Genomic DNA, 16,587 nt, shown 5'->3' with positions numbered 1-16,587 from the left:
TCTGAGATAAATTTCCTATATGCATATATGAATGAATCACAGTTAATCTCCACATCATGTACAACCACAAGAGTGGGATCCTGATTAGAATAAGATATACTCCATGTTTCTATAAATATGCCAAAATACACTCTACTGTTATGTATAACTAAAATTAACAAATTTTAAAAAAAGATCTTTATAATGGCCCTAATCTAATCACAGGTTAGCTGTAGAGCTTGGATTAGGAACCTAGTACAAGGTGTAGGCTAAAAGAATATAGAATTTAAAATTAGAAGATGTTAAAATAGTCAATAATGTCAGAAAGATTATAAATCCCTCCAAAGAAGAGATTCAAAATTAAGATTTAATCATTCAATTAATATTTAACCCATAATACTTCGAAACTGACAATGTTATGTACCAAGGATATAAAGATGTAATTAGTATTATCAGAATTTTTCTTTTCAGAAAACATTTTAAAACCCAAATTATAACACATATATTTGTTTCTGTAATCCAGCATTAAAGAGAACTTGAGGAAAGCCCTCACAGAAGTTATTGTCAGACTAGGAAGTTGTATGTGTCTTCCCAGAAGTCTTCACACCAGAGGTGAGAGCTGTGCTGGGTTTTAGGGTCTACTCATCATTTAAAGGGGACAACTTTCATAAGCAGGGAAAAGACCTGACATGTAAGAAAATGAGAAGTTCCTCTGAAGGAGTACAGGGTATTGTATCCTTAGTGGGGAATGGTCATTGAAGAGGCTGGAGAGAACATTCCTAGCTAGACTTGGTAGGGTAATGAGGTTTGGAATTGAACCTAGGGTTAGCAGAGCCAAGTGGAAATCATTTAGCAAAAGAAATACAGTGCCAAACTGGATATCAGTAAACAACCAATGCCAGTGGAGACAATGAACTTCTGAGGGTTAAGGAAGTGGCAGGTAGCTGGGTCATGAGAAAGTTTAAAAACTTGGTAAGAAAGTGATGAACCTGTAACCTAAGCTGTGGTACATTAATGATTCTGATTAGAAGCAAAATATTCTATAATAAAACCTACAAGATTTGGTGACTGACAAGCTGAGGTGTAGAATAAGGAATAAGCCTGTCTTACAGAGAATTTTAGCATGTGAGCTTGGTTAGATGATGACATTATTAATCACAACCCTATGAGAACACAGAAAGAGGAAAGAAAACTGTGTGGGACTGAGCAGAAAACCAATTCAGGATTTGGCATGAGGTAAACTGGAAATTAGGTTCTGAAGCCTAATAATAGAAATTGGAACCAGATTTTACACTAGAGAGCAGTTAAGCCAAAATAATTGAGTTGGTAACCCAGGAGAACTGTTTAGAGTAAAGACAAAGAAGTTTTCGTTATAGACAGCCAACATTTAAGGAGAAAAAGGAGAAAAGAGGTCAATGAAGAAGACTGAGGAGAAGTTACCCATCCTCCTTGCTGTCATTCTCTTACTAGGAGAAAATCTCAAGAAATAGGGAGTGATTTACATTTCAAATGCTATCTTGGCCCACATTCTCTTAGGCTTTAATTAATGATTCCTGTTTCAGAAAGGCCCAAAACTCACACGTAGGAAAAAAATAATATTTACAAAAGAGGATAAAGAAAATAAGTCAATTTTCCTCACACCATATTCTGGGAAAAGAAAAGACTATTCAGTTTAAAAATGAATCCTGCAGTGTTTCTATCTCTAACCTGCGGAGAGGAATCAGTTTCCATCTACTTGCTTTTCATGACCATGATTTAGTTTTATAGTTACCATTTTCTTCTCTCTCTGCAATAATCCATTCATACAGTGTACTCCCCAGTGGACAGATAGGTTTCAGAGGGTTTATCCTGTTCTTGAGGGTGAAAAGCTTGTGGGTGGTGAAATACAAGGCTGAAAATTCAGGTAAATGTGTACTTTTTGACCACAGGCATTGTGTCCAATTCCTTTTTCACTGTACTTGTTTTGTAAACTCTTAAATCTCAAATGCTTGAGCCTACCCTTACCAACAAATGCAAGCATCATTCTAACAATATTCTGCACAATTGTTACTTTTGTTGTTCTTTTCTTTCCATCCCTTGTTTGTTAAGTCATGGATTTTTTTGTTAAAGGATTTTTTTGTTAAAGGATTTTGTTACTGGCATATTAGAATTGTAAATGGGGAACTCTGGGGGAACATAGAAATTCTCATGCCAAAAGCAAGAACATTATGGAGAAAACTATGCTTTAATTTTTGACCAAAGTTTTTAAAATGAAAATAATTGACTATTAGAGTGCTTTTAGATTTTTAAAATGAAAACATCATTGAGTATAATTAGCTAAGACTAGCTTTAATGTTCCATATTCCTTCTCCCAATGCAAGGTAAAAACAATCATACACTTTACTTTCTTATTCATTTTAATACAGATTGACAGATTGATACAGATTGATCACGTGTTTCTTCTTTGTATCCAAATGTTCTTTTCAGCCATGTCTCCCAGTACCCTTCATCAGAGAAAAGCCTACACTTGATTTACCAGAGGCAAGGCTTCACATTAAAATGATGTTGATGAATTTCTTATCAATACATTCATATGTAAGAAGAAATGAACTAAATATTAGGTATTCTATCACAAATATCCAGAAAATCACTGTAGTTTAGGGGAAAACAAGATGTCTAGACCACAAGCTTAATCACAGTCAGTAAAACCAACTGAGAAACCATTCACACACACAAACACACAAAGGAGTGTCTCTCACACAGAAGACGAAATGAATGGAGACTACAGAAGTTACCTGCACGGTGTAACTTCAATTCAAAAAATAAACAAATACATAAATAAGATTCTGAGACTAAGATTCTGTTAGCACTAATACCAGCAAGTGTTTTTAGGTGACAGTTTAGATTTCATGCACCCCATGTAATAAAACCTAAAACTAAATTACTGAGGGAAAATTCATTATAAAAATATACTTATTTACTTAATGTTTTCAAATAATTACATTTTAATTATAACATGATAATTACCAGAGCTGGTTGTTCTTGATATAATTTTTATATTATACATAATTGTATTATTAGATAATAATACTTTTTATAGAACAATAAAGCTACAAAAATAATAACTAGAATTTATCACTGGCTTATTTTGTTTCTGGCATTGTTATTGTAGCCAAACACAGATAATCTCATAGAATAACATTTTAATTAAAGAGTTAAGCAGTATTATATATCTCCATCTTGCCTATTAAGCAAAATTTTGAGAAACTTAAACAGCAAATATTTGTTGGTACACAAATTCATATCCAAACAGATATGATTTCAAATTTCATGCCAGACCACTACATCATGCATTAAATTGATTAAATTAAATCATGATTAAATCAATCAATGGATAGTTTTCACTTCAGAGAAAACCTAATTTTTAAATAGCTCAAAAATTAGGATGATTAAATTATTTCAAGATTTGTCAATCACTGGTAACATAGAGATGTTCTGAGATAACTAAACAATAATGAAATGTAAATGATCTTTGGGTTTCCAAACATTAGTCCAAGAGTTACAACTCCTTAACATCTGTTATAGTTTCATAAAAGTGCCCTAAACAGTGTCTGAATAAAATAACCAAAATTTAAGTCTGATTCTGGTTAAACTCAAAAACTAAATAACTATCAAGGATCTTAATTACTATTAGTAGTTATTATTTTTCTTAATTTTATTTGGTAAATTCAACCTCACTTTTAGAAGCAGAGAATTGGTAATAAAATTACTATAATGTATTAACACAACTTCTAAAATGTTACATTAATAAATTGATATAACTTTGTAAAAATACCTTTTTTTATATCCTTTCCTCTGTATTGCTTATTTAGGGCATCCCACTCTTCCCTATTATAAACGCCATATTTCAACTCTGTGAATTTGATTAAATTCTAGAAGTTCTAAATTGTTAGACTAAAATAATATTGTTAATCAGTCATAGTTTTTTACTATGTTATTTAGTAAAAATAGTTTTTTTAATAATTTCTGTTATAAATTTATAACAGAAACATTCAAATGTATTCATTTCTATTTCTTTCCATTTTTAATGCGTTCTAGAAAGTGGGAGTCTTGACTGATTCCTTAAAATACTATATTATCAGGACATAGAAGAGTTTCTGACCAAATGTAGTGTATATGCCTATAATTCAGCAACTCAAGCTTGGGATGTAGCTCAGTGGTAAAGCATTGTGTTTAATCCCCAATACCATTCACACACACAAACACACAAAGGAGTGTCTCTCACACAGAAGACGAAATGAATGGAGACGACAGAAGTTACCTGCACAGTGTAACTTCAATTCAAAAAATAAACAAATACACAAATACATAAAGTATGAAAATTAGGTACAATTCTAAAAATTAATTGGAAAAGATGTTTTCCTTCAAAACGTAAAGTATACATTCTGCCATGCCTCCAAGCAAGTATTTCACAAAATAATCCTGATCATCCCCTTTAAGTGAACAGATGTGGTGGAAAATAGAAATAAATTTCCTCTTCTTTAGGCCAAATATTTTCTGCTATATAAGCGCATTTGAAGCCTAATATCATGAAAGGTGCAAATAGTAGCAATCCTATTTTTACTTCTTTATTTAACATCCTTATTTTACGTCCTTATATAAATTCTTAGCCTTAGTAGATTCAAATCATAAATTATATTAAGAATATACAAATAATTTTCACATGGAAAAACTATAATACCTAGAAAGCTACAAACTATGAAATGTATAATGTAAAATTTTCATCCTAACATCTCAAATCTGGACCAAGGCACAGGTTCCTTAATGTTTTTGACTCAAGATACATTATGGTTACTGTGTTATTATCAATCTAAAGGTGCTCTCCCCTCCCGAGAATATGCATGCCTAAGTGGAAGCACTCACTGATCATTACGGATACTTACTGGAGTTCATGAGAGTTATTTGATGGTTAATGGACTGATTATGAAACTGCAGTCATTACCAAAGATGTTTCAAGCTCTATTGTTAATATCTCAATAGAAAATAATGGATTTCATATTTTCATGTGATGAGGTTTAAATGTCAAGACTTGTTTTGAAATGTACATTTCAAATACCTATTCTCTAGTCTCTATTAATAAATTGTATGCTCAGCTATTAGGAACAGCTTGTGGGAAGTAAGTACAAAAGCTCTTTATAAATCGAGATTGAGAATGAAATTAATTTTCTACCCATTAGGTAAGAAAACCAAAATGGTGGCAACTCTATGACACAATCTATTTAAAAACAGGTTTGAGTTGAACGAGTTAACTCCATTTATAAGATAAAGAACCACATAATGAGGGAAAACAAGATTAGTTAATTATAGTTTAATTTATATATTACCAAGGTGATACACAATAACAGGGATAATTCCCGAGAAATGCATTATTAGGAAATTACATCCTTGTGTGAACATCATAGAGTGTGCATAGACTACTATACACCCATGAATGTGGTGTAACCCATGTAGGTCCCTGATGAGCAAAACAACACAGTTTAAGTCACACACAAAAGATAATTATGCATCCAAAGTTGTGGTAAATACAAGATGAATAAGGCTGCTAATAAGATGTAGCATATTGCTTAAGAGTCAAGTTTTTAAATATACAATAGACTATAAAATAATGATAAAAGTGTAGTATAGTAGATACATAATCCATCAATCATGTACTGTACTCAATTGCATGTGCTCCTCTTTTATATAACTGGTATCTCAGTGTATTTGCTCATAACAGCATCACCTCAAGCATATGCATAATGTACTTGCCCTATGGTGTTAAGATGGCTGTGATATCACTAGGTGATAGGAATTTTTCCACTGCATTATAATCTTATAAGACCACTGTTGTATAGGTGGTCTATTATTGACTGAAAAATTGTAGTATGGTACATGACTACATTTCAACTACTCATATTGTGTGTGTATATTTTTTCTTTTGTTTTATATCACTCTTCAAGGAAGTTTTTGACTTTGCTGTAACAAGTATTTATAACAAATGATAGCCTGATGTCATGTAAAAAGTATTGGTCTTGGAGTGAGGTACAAATCAAAGTGAACAGCTGGGTGCAGTGGCACACACCTATAATCCCAGTGACTCAGGAGCCTGGAGCAGGAGGATCAAGACTATTCTAAGCAATTTAGGGAGACCCTGTCTCAAAGTAAAAAACTAAAAAAAGAGAGTTGGATGTAGCTCAGAGGTAGAAGCCTCTTGAGTTCAATTTTCAGTACTAAAAACAAAACAAAACACCAAAGTTAAAATATAGACAAGTTATTTCATCTGATTTTTCAGATTCTCATTCATAACGTTGTAATACCCACCTCATACATCTACTATAAATTAAGTGTGATACTTTTCATAAATTGATAGCTTATTGTTAGCCTTGGCTTCCCTCACCAACTCCTTGTCTAATATGCCTTTCCTAAATGGCCAAGTTTACAAGGTTTAGTTCTAATTCTCTTCTGGTCCCTCATTACATTTTTTTTCTTTAGATAATATCATGACTGCCTAATTTTAAATTTATTTGCACTGGACTCCCAAATGTATACCTCTGAATGAGACAGTTTAAATCTGCATATTGAACTTGTTGACATTTCCACTTGAATATTTCATATCTAAAACTGAATTATTGTTCAACATTCCTATCCCTGTTTTTTGATCAAATAAGTTTTACTCTGGCAGTTCATGGCACCACGTTCTACTCAGTTACACATGTATGATAAACAAGTGTCACTCTGACACTTTGATTAAACTATTCATACAATCTATTATCAAATTTTGTTATATAAACCTCCTAAACTGATCTGCAACCACACTAATTGAAGCCATCATATGGAATACTCAAAAACTTTGTAATCTCCCAATTTCCGCTCCTGGCCATCCACAACAATCTTCCCATTAAAAAAGAAAAGAAAAGAAAAAAAACACTTCATGAAATTATTATAATTTTCCCATTTCAAAGACACTTCATTTTTCCTAAAAATTCCATAACATAAGCAAAGACATGGCATAATCTTTAGATATCAAAAATTCCAGTGGATATTTGAGTCCTCTGTTAAATTACACTCTCTTTTCTCAGAGGTTTAACTTAATGAACTAAACAGTGGGCTCTCATGACCTTCCACTTTGGTTGGGTTCTGTGTCAATGGAATGAGATCCTACTGGAACTAGAGGACAGGAGCTGTCATGGGATCAGGAATTTATTTTCCTCCCTCCCTCCCTTTGGGTTTGCTCTATTTGGCTGCATCTGAACCTGAAGTCACTGCTCTTATAAGAAGGTCCACCATACCTGACCCTCTCATTTCCAGTTCCAATAACTTCTGTTTCTCCTCTGGGTCCTGGGGTAGCAATAACTCCTCTCCTGTTCATTACAAGTTCTTGCACATTTCTTAAGTGATGCCCCTTTCCAGCCTGCACTTTTTAATAATTGGTTTCTTTGTAAATGAACCAACCAACCGTGGAATATCCTAAGTTTTAGTGTGCCATCTGGACCCAAGTGATACACAAAACAAGGTCATTCTTTCAGCACAAGTCCAGATATCCTGGCCTCCTCACACTGTCTTCTGCTGGCAACATTCCCCTCACTCATCACCTGACTGGTTTCTCATCATTGTTTACTTCTTGGCTTAAACACAAGTTCCTCAGAAAGGACGTGTCCCCCAAAGACCTACCTGTTATATCATCTTAGTGACTTGTTGACATTTCCACTTGAATACTTCACATCTAAACTGAGTTCTTGGTCAACATTCCTATCTTGTTTTTTGATAAAACAATTTTTACTATGGCAGTTCATGGCGGAAGTTCATGGCATCATTTCATGGACTTCCCCACAACTACCACCTTGGTACAGGGGAAAAAGTTTTTCTAACTTTCAATGATTTTACATGAATTTTGATTTTATGGTGGTGTGAAAGCAATACATTCAGTAGAAAACTTACTTTGAATTTTGATCTTTTCCCAGGCTAGTGATCTGCACTATGATGCTGCATTGTGATGCAGGGCAGTGGTGATGAGCACAGCTCCCCAGCAGCCAGGCAATCACAAAGGTAAGTACAGATACCTTGCAGTTTACTGTGGGGCTAAGCTCTGATGCTCTGGAGGCTAGGCATTTTCACTTTATGATGATTTTATCAAGATTATAAGCCAGGAAGTATCTGTACTTAAAATTTTATAACTATATGTACAAATTATGTGCATGTCTCTCTCTTGACTCTGGGCTTCATGAAGGGAAGAGACATTTCAATTTCATTAACTGAAAAACAGTGCATCTGGCACCACAGGCACTTATTAAATACTTACTGAAAGAAAGAATTGATTCAATAAGTGTTCTTTGCCTTCACTGCCATTGGGTACAAGCAATTTACCAGTCATGCACCTTATCATTAAAAGCATGGTTTTAACTATAGGGGAAAAGAATTAAACCATGGTTTCTAGAGTCTGACCTCCGGTTGAATTCTTGTGACCCTAACCAAGTTACACACCATCTGTATGCCTCAGTTTTGTCTTCTATTTATATGAGGAAAATAATAACAGAATCTATCATATGCAATATGTGAGACTTGAGCACCCCAATATAGTGCTTAGATTTATGGGTCTGGAATTGGTAAGCACTATATAAGTATTATCATTTTAATTACCTTTATTTTGATTTTTTTAGGGTACTGGACATTTAAATCAGGGGTACTCAAGTACTAAGCCACACCCCCAGCCCTATTTTGTATTTTATTTAGAGACAGGCTCTCACTGAGTTGTGTAGCACCTTGCTTTTGCCAAAGCTGGCTTTTTGAACTCACCATCCTCCTGTCTCAGCCTCCTGAGCAGCTGGGATTATAAGCATCACCACCATGCCCAGCTCATTATTAGTTTTTTTAGAATAAGCAGTAAAGAAGATGAGAAAGATTCAATAAAAACAAAGCCTAAGAAGAATTCTCAGTGGAGTGAAAGAAGAAAGATATATAAAAGTAATTTCAACACGAATAGACCACCTCTAAACCAGTAAACTACTCTTTCTGATAATACATAATAATAAAAGGTACATTACTTAAGAAACTAAAATCAAAACTTAAGAAATAATTGATTCATTATATGGGGTATGGAAAAATCATGCAACACCACAAACTATATAACACATTATTTATGAATTAGAAAATATGTGGTATAGCCAAATATGAAAATCACCAAGCTAAAACTCATTGCATAAACTAGATTTTAAAATATTTCATTTGCCTTTTTTCTTGCATGGATATATTTATAAGTGTAGAAATTAACTATGCATTTAAAATTCATATATCCATAATATATAGAGTCATATATATTATCTTAAAAGTTTTAAAATATTTTTGAAACTACATCCATGTATCATTTTATGTTATGTGAGCTATATCATTCTATACCTGCAGTCCATGTTAATTAACAATGTTATAGGAAATAATATCTTACTAATTTCACATAAAATAAATGCAATGTTTTATCAAATTGATCTTTAATGACTGAAAATAAATATAAGATTTTACCAGAAAATATTGAAGTCATCTTAATTCATTATTCATGCAACAAATTAATCTAATCAAATTCAACACATATTTTATTAGAAATAATCATTACTTAAGCAGCAGCAATTTGCTGATCAATTCCTAAAACCCTTTCAGGGGCTCCTTTGAAATTCCAGATCAGTTATCTTCAAAAATCTCAGTTTCTCTTTTGTAAATTTTCTGTTTTATAAACCATGTCTAAAATCTGGTCTCCCTTGAAATCAGCTTCTCCCACAGCTCTCTCACATGGCAGCTCTTTTCTCTCCCACACTGCTAATTTTCCTGTACATGGGGGAACCCTTTTTGCTCCTTGTCAATTGCTCAGATCATTCTTTCTGCTTCCTCTCTAATCCACTCCTAAGCTTAACTCCCATGTCATCAAACTACACCAAGTGCTCCTCAGTCATTGCTGTCATCCACCAAGCCCTGCACACCCTCTCATTTTTTCATGATATTGTTACCTGGTTTACTAGAATTCCCTCTTACCTCTGTGATTCTTGAACCCAGTATCTTCAAATGATCTTTACATTCACCCTCTTTCCCATGGTCATACACATCTTTCAACAAAGACTTATGCTTAGCTTCTCCCAATCAAATAGATAACGTTTGTTTTAGGCATGAGGGAGCACCAGCTGGGGGAAGAGAGACAAAAAGTTCCTGCTCCAGTGGATCTTGCATTATAATGCAGAGAAAAAGACAAAATAGTATGGAATCAGTTAAACCTGGACTTTGCCTTTAATGATACCTGCAATTCACCCAAATGCTACAACATCAGACATTCCAATCATCACATTTATCGTCAGAGGACCCAGACTTCAATGAATTTTCTATGTTGTAAAAACCTACAATTTTTTTTTAAAGAGAGAGAGAGAGAGAATTTTTTAATATTTATTTTTAGTTTTCAGTGGACACAAAATCAGTATTTTATTTTTATGTGGTGTGCTAAGGATCGAACCCAGCGTCCCGTACATGCCAGGCAAGCGCGTTAACGCTTGAGCCACATCCCCAGCCCAAAACCTACATTTTTTTATGGAATCACTGCTTTTAGGACTCGTGACCCACATTATGTTTTCCTTCGATGTTTACCAAGTATAAATTCCATGATTCATCATTATATTGCTTTATTTCTTACCTCATCAATTTCTTTAACCAAACAACCCTGATAAAATACAGCACAATTTCTATTCAACTTATGCCTCTATACAACTTGTCATGATGAAAGAAAAACAGAAGTCACATGGCGTGCACATGCTTCACATGCATGCCTTTTACGCTCAAATGAGTCATGTTTTCAGCTGGGCAGCTTGACTTGGTGTTGCTAGTCTATGCACTCTACCTCTCTCCTCTACCAGATACCCACATGTCTTTCTCTAGTGAAACATCTAAAGTAGTCTTGGAAAATTCTATACCCTTAGCATTTTTAATGTTGCATTATAAAACCGTTATCATAAATTCAAATAGTTGCAAATGATACAAGTTCTGAGAAGTAATAAATACACACTACCTGTCTGAAACAAAATATGGTTTACCTATAACAAATTATTTTTGTGACCATTAAGCTTTAAGTAACACTTTGCTCCTGCTATACTGATATAGAAAAATCATTATCAGCTTAAGAATAAGCAAATTAGATAAATATATTTTAAATCTGGATTAGTGATTATCAAGTTACAATGTGTAATTTTAAAGAAATGCATCACAGTACAAGAAAAAACACATTTTTAGTTTCTGGTCTTTCTGATTTTGTATATTTGATTAGTGTGTATATTATTGGATGATATGATTACTCCAATTAATTGGGGCTCAAGGCCATTTCCACTGCTCACTGTCCTTCTTACAAGAATAAATAAGTGTGTGGGAGTAGAAGATTTTTTTTCAGGAATATCTGTCAGTTTATTGAACTCCTAAAAATGCCAACAATCACATAATGACAAATTGTCAGAAGCAATTCCTAAGAATCTAGCAGTGCACAAATGTATTAGGTCCTTCTTCAGTTTTGATGAAAGCAAAAACTTTAGAAAATGACTTATTGCTTTGATTTGCAAAGGAGCTTTTTGCTCAAATATGTTAGACATTTGTTTTCTTAATTCAAAGGGTAATATTTCAACTTATGCTTTTGTATGGAGTCAAAGACATTTTTTTTTTTCACTCAAAGGAAATGAACACTATAAAGAGCAGAAAGGCTGGGAGGTATGTGATAGAAGCAATGAAAGGAGTAATGGGTAAAAAGAGCCTTGTCCATCCTCAGGAAATCAGAGTTAGAGAAGAAGGCCTTGAAGAAGTGAATTAAAAAGTAATTATCTGTGACCACATATCCAAACCACAATCTAAAAGGTAGGCAGACCCTGTCCTAAACCACTGAATTCACCTTTTTTTTCTCTTCCTATACCGCTGGCTCCTCCTGTCCCATCCTCACACTCAGCTGACGACCTTGCTTCTTATTTCACTAAGAATACAGAGGAGATGATGGAAAACTTCTGCAAACCCTACCACCACACAATTACCCCTAAAAGCATATTTTCCCTTATTTGTTTCTGCCCTTTTTGGGAGGATGAGTTGCAGGCTCCTCCCTGTTCCCTTCCAATAGTGAACTAGGTTCCCTTCTCTTCATCTATCAATGGAATTCTCTCAGCAATTGTTTTCTTTCTATCAAATCATCACTTTTATCCTTTCATTTTTAGTACTTGCAGCAGCATCAGAACATGCTGCTTTCCCACAGAGTGACAATAATCCCTAATACCCCAAATCTCCCTGGAGCTACTGCCCCACTGTTCTATTCCTATTCACAACAAAACTGGTTGATAATTTCCTGTACTCACCAACTCTAGTTTCATTTTGTCCATTCTGTCTGAACTCACCCTCCGAGCACCTCAATCTGCCCACACCATGGAACTTCCATTAAAGTTACTAATGACTCCTATCTGTACCTTATCCTGCCTCTCAGCAGTATTTGACACTGTTGACCACTCCCTCCTGCTGGAATCGCTCACCTGCTTCACTAATCTAAGGACACCATTCTCCTCTGGCTCTTCTTCCATTGCGTTGGCCATTCCTTCCTTCCCAGCCTCCTTGCTGCTTTCTCCTCATCTCACTGATCTCTTCAGGACAAAAGGCTTCAGGATATGGTCATCAGAGCTCAATGGTTCACTGCCTCCATCCTCTGTACCAAGTTCTCCTGTTTGCCTGGGTCAATTATCTGCTGCTGGTGTAGCTGTGACTCACTGTCTACTCTCCCTCAGCCTCAGCAGCAGGTCTCCGTACTCTTCCTGTTCATGGGGCTGCAGTTCTGCTTGTGCTGCTCCTGTGTGCTCTCTGCACATATTACTACACCTCCAGTGGTCACCCTAGCTATGGGATATTGCCAAGAGCAGGTGGGTGTCCAGGGCTACTCATGACACCAATATAGCTCAGGTTTTTCCTCTCCTATGTTTCCTCAAATCATAAAAAGCATTGATGACATCTGGAAGAGTGTCATGGAAAAGTTAGAACAGACAACATTTAAGTCCAGAACTTAGTCTGTCATGTTTAACACTTTTTTTTTCTCATATGTGATTATGCCTGCCAAAGTGTAGGTTCAAATGGCTTTTTAAAAATATAAGATGATAGATTAAAAAAATAATACTTCTTACTCTAATTATTATTTGTTTATGTGATGGTAACTTAGAAGAGAATGCCAATTACTAAATATTAAAAAAATTCCTTTAAAAACCCATTTCATCCTAGAATGCAAGAACACTTTCATATATTTTAGCTATTTAGAAACAATTTAAAACTTTTATTGATCTCAATTTCATTTCAAGGAAGGTTAAAAAGCAATAAATACCTAAAAGAATAAGCATAAAGTTTTAAAATGTATGACATTACTACTGGTATTGGAATATAATGCCGCCTATTCTAGGATATATTTATTCCATTTCATTTATTTTTGCTTTCATTTGTCCTTTAAGAATTCCTTCAATATCATACATTACATTCCAATGTGACTGAGCACATCTAAAGGAGAAATGTTTAAATTCTAGCATACTGTGAGATTAATAAACCATGAAAATCTGACATTACTACAGATGCAGGGTATTAATTGCTTTTAGAGTTAATCTCTATGTCCCATAAACATTTAGTTATGATTTTTAAGATAGCAAAACAATCGCTAAGACAAAATTGTTTCTATACCCAATGCACATATTAATAGTCATAATATTAATATTCTATAAAGTACATAATTATATATTCAAGCACGCTAATCATTGTTAGGCTAGCCATCCAGCTATCAGTACTAAACCTATTATGTTCCTAGTCAGTATCCTGTAAGTTAGGAACTAAGATGAGGAAAACAATTAAGAAATGGTTGTGATAATAATATTCAAATATAAGCATCAAGAAATCAGTGGCCAGAAAGAATGTAAAATGAAAAGGTTAATCTCTAAATTTGGTCTAAATCAATGGTTAAAATTGTTTGGCTTGAGTCAAAGCAAATTATACAAAGTTATATACAGAAGTCCGTGCTCATCCAAGATCCCCGCTGGATATCTGAAACTGCAGATAGGACCAAATTTTACAACATTATTCATGCTATGTATTTTCCTTTATATACATACTTATAATAAATTTCTTACCTTATAAAATAGAAACAGTAAGAAATTAGCAACAATGATAATAAAACATTACAAATATAATAATTGGAACACATTTTCTTTCATGTCTTCCACTCATAAATTTAATTCTCTTTTCCTCTTTACTCAGTATGTATCACTCACTGTAGCCACAACTTTTAGAGTTTGAGTTGCATGAATTTATTTTTATATATTAACAATTTCAAGGAGTTAATATTTGTTCTAACCATACATCTTACCAATATTAATGTACAATGCCTTTTCTTTTCCCCATTAAGACCTTCACCTTTCCATTTCAAGGAAGCATGTTATGGATTTTCTTTAGCACATATTAATTAAGTAAAACAAGGATCAGTGGAACACACACAGGGCTAAACTATGACAGTGGATCTGAATCTGCTACTAAATGATAATGACAAACTCTTGAAAAAGCAATGCTTAATATATTGGGCTGAACACAGCAGGAAGGCAGGAGATTTCTTCCCATTATAGAAAGGAATTCAAGTTAAAACTTTCAGTTTTTTTACTTCTGTAATTCCGATTTAATATTTTTAAATCTCAGTCTATCACAAAAAAAAAAACTGGTCATAAAACTGGTAGAAAATAAACCTCTGGGTAAGGGGTACTGCACTGTTAAAAATGTTCATAGTTACAGTTGGGTAAAATGTCAAATAATCCCTTGTTTTAATCAATAAAGCTTTTATGTGCTGATGTGGTGTTGGTGAATGGTTCAGAAAATGTAAAGTTCTTTTTAAAGGATATATCATAACACATGATTTCAGAGAGTTCATTTGAACTGTTATAACACATGATTCTTATTATTCTTTGATTTTTATTCCTCTTTTCAGATGCTATAGCAACTTAATGTCTCCTGGAACATTATTAAACAATGGCCTCTCCATGACCTTCATATATCTAAACCTTGCAGAAAGGCAGTATGGAATAGAAGTTGACCTTCTGTTTAGAGTTAAATGAAACAATTAGCTGCTTTATGCTATGAAAATATGCATCATTAAATATAGTTATTTTCAAATCCATATATATATATACACAAACTCAAGTACATGTACATATATATATATATATATATATATATATATACATATATGCAATTTTATAATTTAAAAAAGTATTTAATTCCCAAACTCTTCTGACTGCATTTTTCATCACTGACTCAATTCTGTGAATTTACTAAATGTATACATCTATCTGTTTACATTTATGCACACACATACATAATAAAATATTTTAAATTGCAAATTTTCCTCAAAGAGCAACATGTTAAATTAACATGCACAAATACCATTTTAATAAGACTATTTAGCAAGCTTCAAAATATCAGATACCTCAAAATTATTTATGGTATTTTAAATAATAAAACAACTGATAAGATTTTTTTTCTTTCAGTGAACAAGTCTGTTATGCTAAATATGTTAAAATCAGCTCCATGCTTAAATATATAAGAATATTAATTATGGTTAAACTAGATCAACCAGGTACCAGAAATAAAAATACCAAACTTTCTTCATTGCATCTGACACTATAATAGAACTAATTCATGAAGGAAGCAATTGGGAGTACCCAATTGGCATCCCCTTCATGTCATCACTATAATGAAACTCAGAATGGATCATTTTCAATAGAAAGATGTAAAGAAGCAGAGTATGCTCTTTCTGTAGAAAGGTTATGTTCAAACAGCATACTACAAGGAAAGGTTATAGATGCCAATGAAGAGACAAGATGTAAATGATGCAAAGTCAGGGGAACAAAACTAAAATGAACCAGGCAACAATAGAGTGAATTCTGTCTAGGAAAAACAAGTCCATGGGTTTGGACTAAAACAAAATCCAAAGAACAACTTTGACTTTTAAAAATAATATAGCCAAATAACATTTAAGAAAGATGAATGGACATATAGATAAATTAACAAGACAGACATGGGCTAACCCAAAGCTTATTCCTCCTTTGTGAGATGCTATCAGTTAACTCCTACACAACTCCATTCTTCTATCCATAATATATTCCTTTCATTTCCCAGTATATATATTCCTCTCATTTCTCAGTATAATTGTTTTTTCTTTTCTTTTCTTTTCTTTTTTTTTTTTGTTTTTTGGAGAGGCAATTTCAGTGTCTTTAATGTAACACATTTTCCTTAAATCCTAAAAATTCTTGTGCATCCATTACTTTCCCAGTCACCCAGCCCAAAGATAATCAATTTAATACATTAAACAACAGAAATACAAAATACAAAATGAAACCAAAATTTCAACCAAATTAACATTTAATCCCTAATTTGTACAGACATCTTATATTGTCTATTAAATATATTCAATTCTTTATTTTCAGGATTTTTATGTTTATTATTAAGGATTTTATCTTAAGTATATATAAAGAAAACTCACCTATATTATTTTTCTTAATGAGTTGTCAGATGTTTACTAGAAAAAAA

General features: G+C 33.4%; 1 protein-coding gene across 3 annotated transcripts in view; it reads right to left on the bottom strand.

The window, feature by feature from the left end:
* Positions 1–16,587, bottom strand: part of Ccser1 (coiled-coil serine rich protein 1) — a 988,234-nt gene that overhangs the window by 834,478 nt on the left and 137,169 nt on the right. The gene's annotated exons all lie outside the window — the stretch shown is intronic.

This window comes from Marmota marmota, unplaced genomic scaffold (genome assembly GCF_001458135.2).
Source record: "Marmota marmota marmota unplaced genomic scaffold, marMar, whole genome shotgun sequence".
Lineage (NCBI taxonomy): Eukaryota > Metazoa > Chordata > Mammalia > Rodentia > Sciuridae > Marmota > Marmota marmota.
The sequence above is the reverse complement of the archived record's forward strand: the minus strand, read 5'-3'. Positions and strand labels throughout refer to the sequence as shown.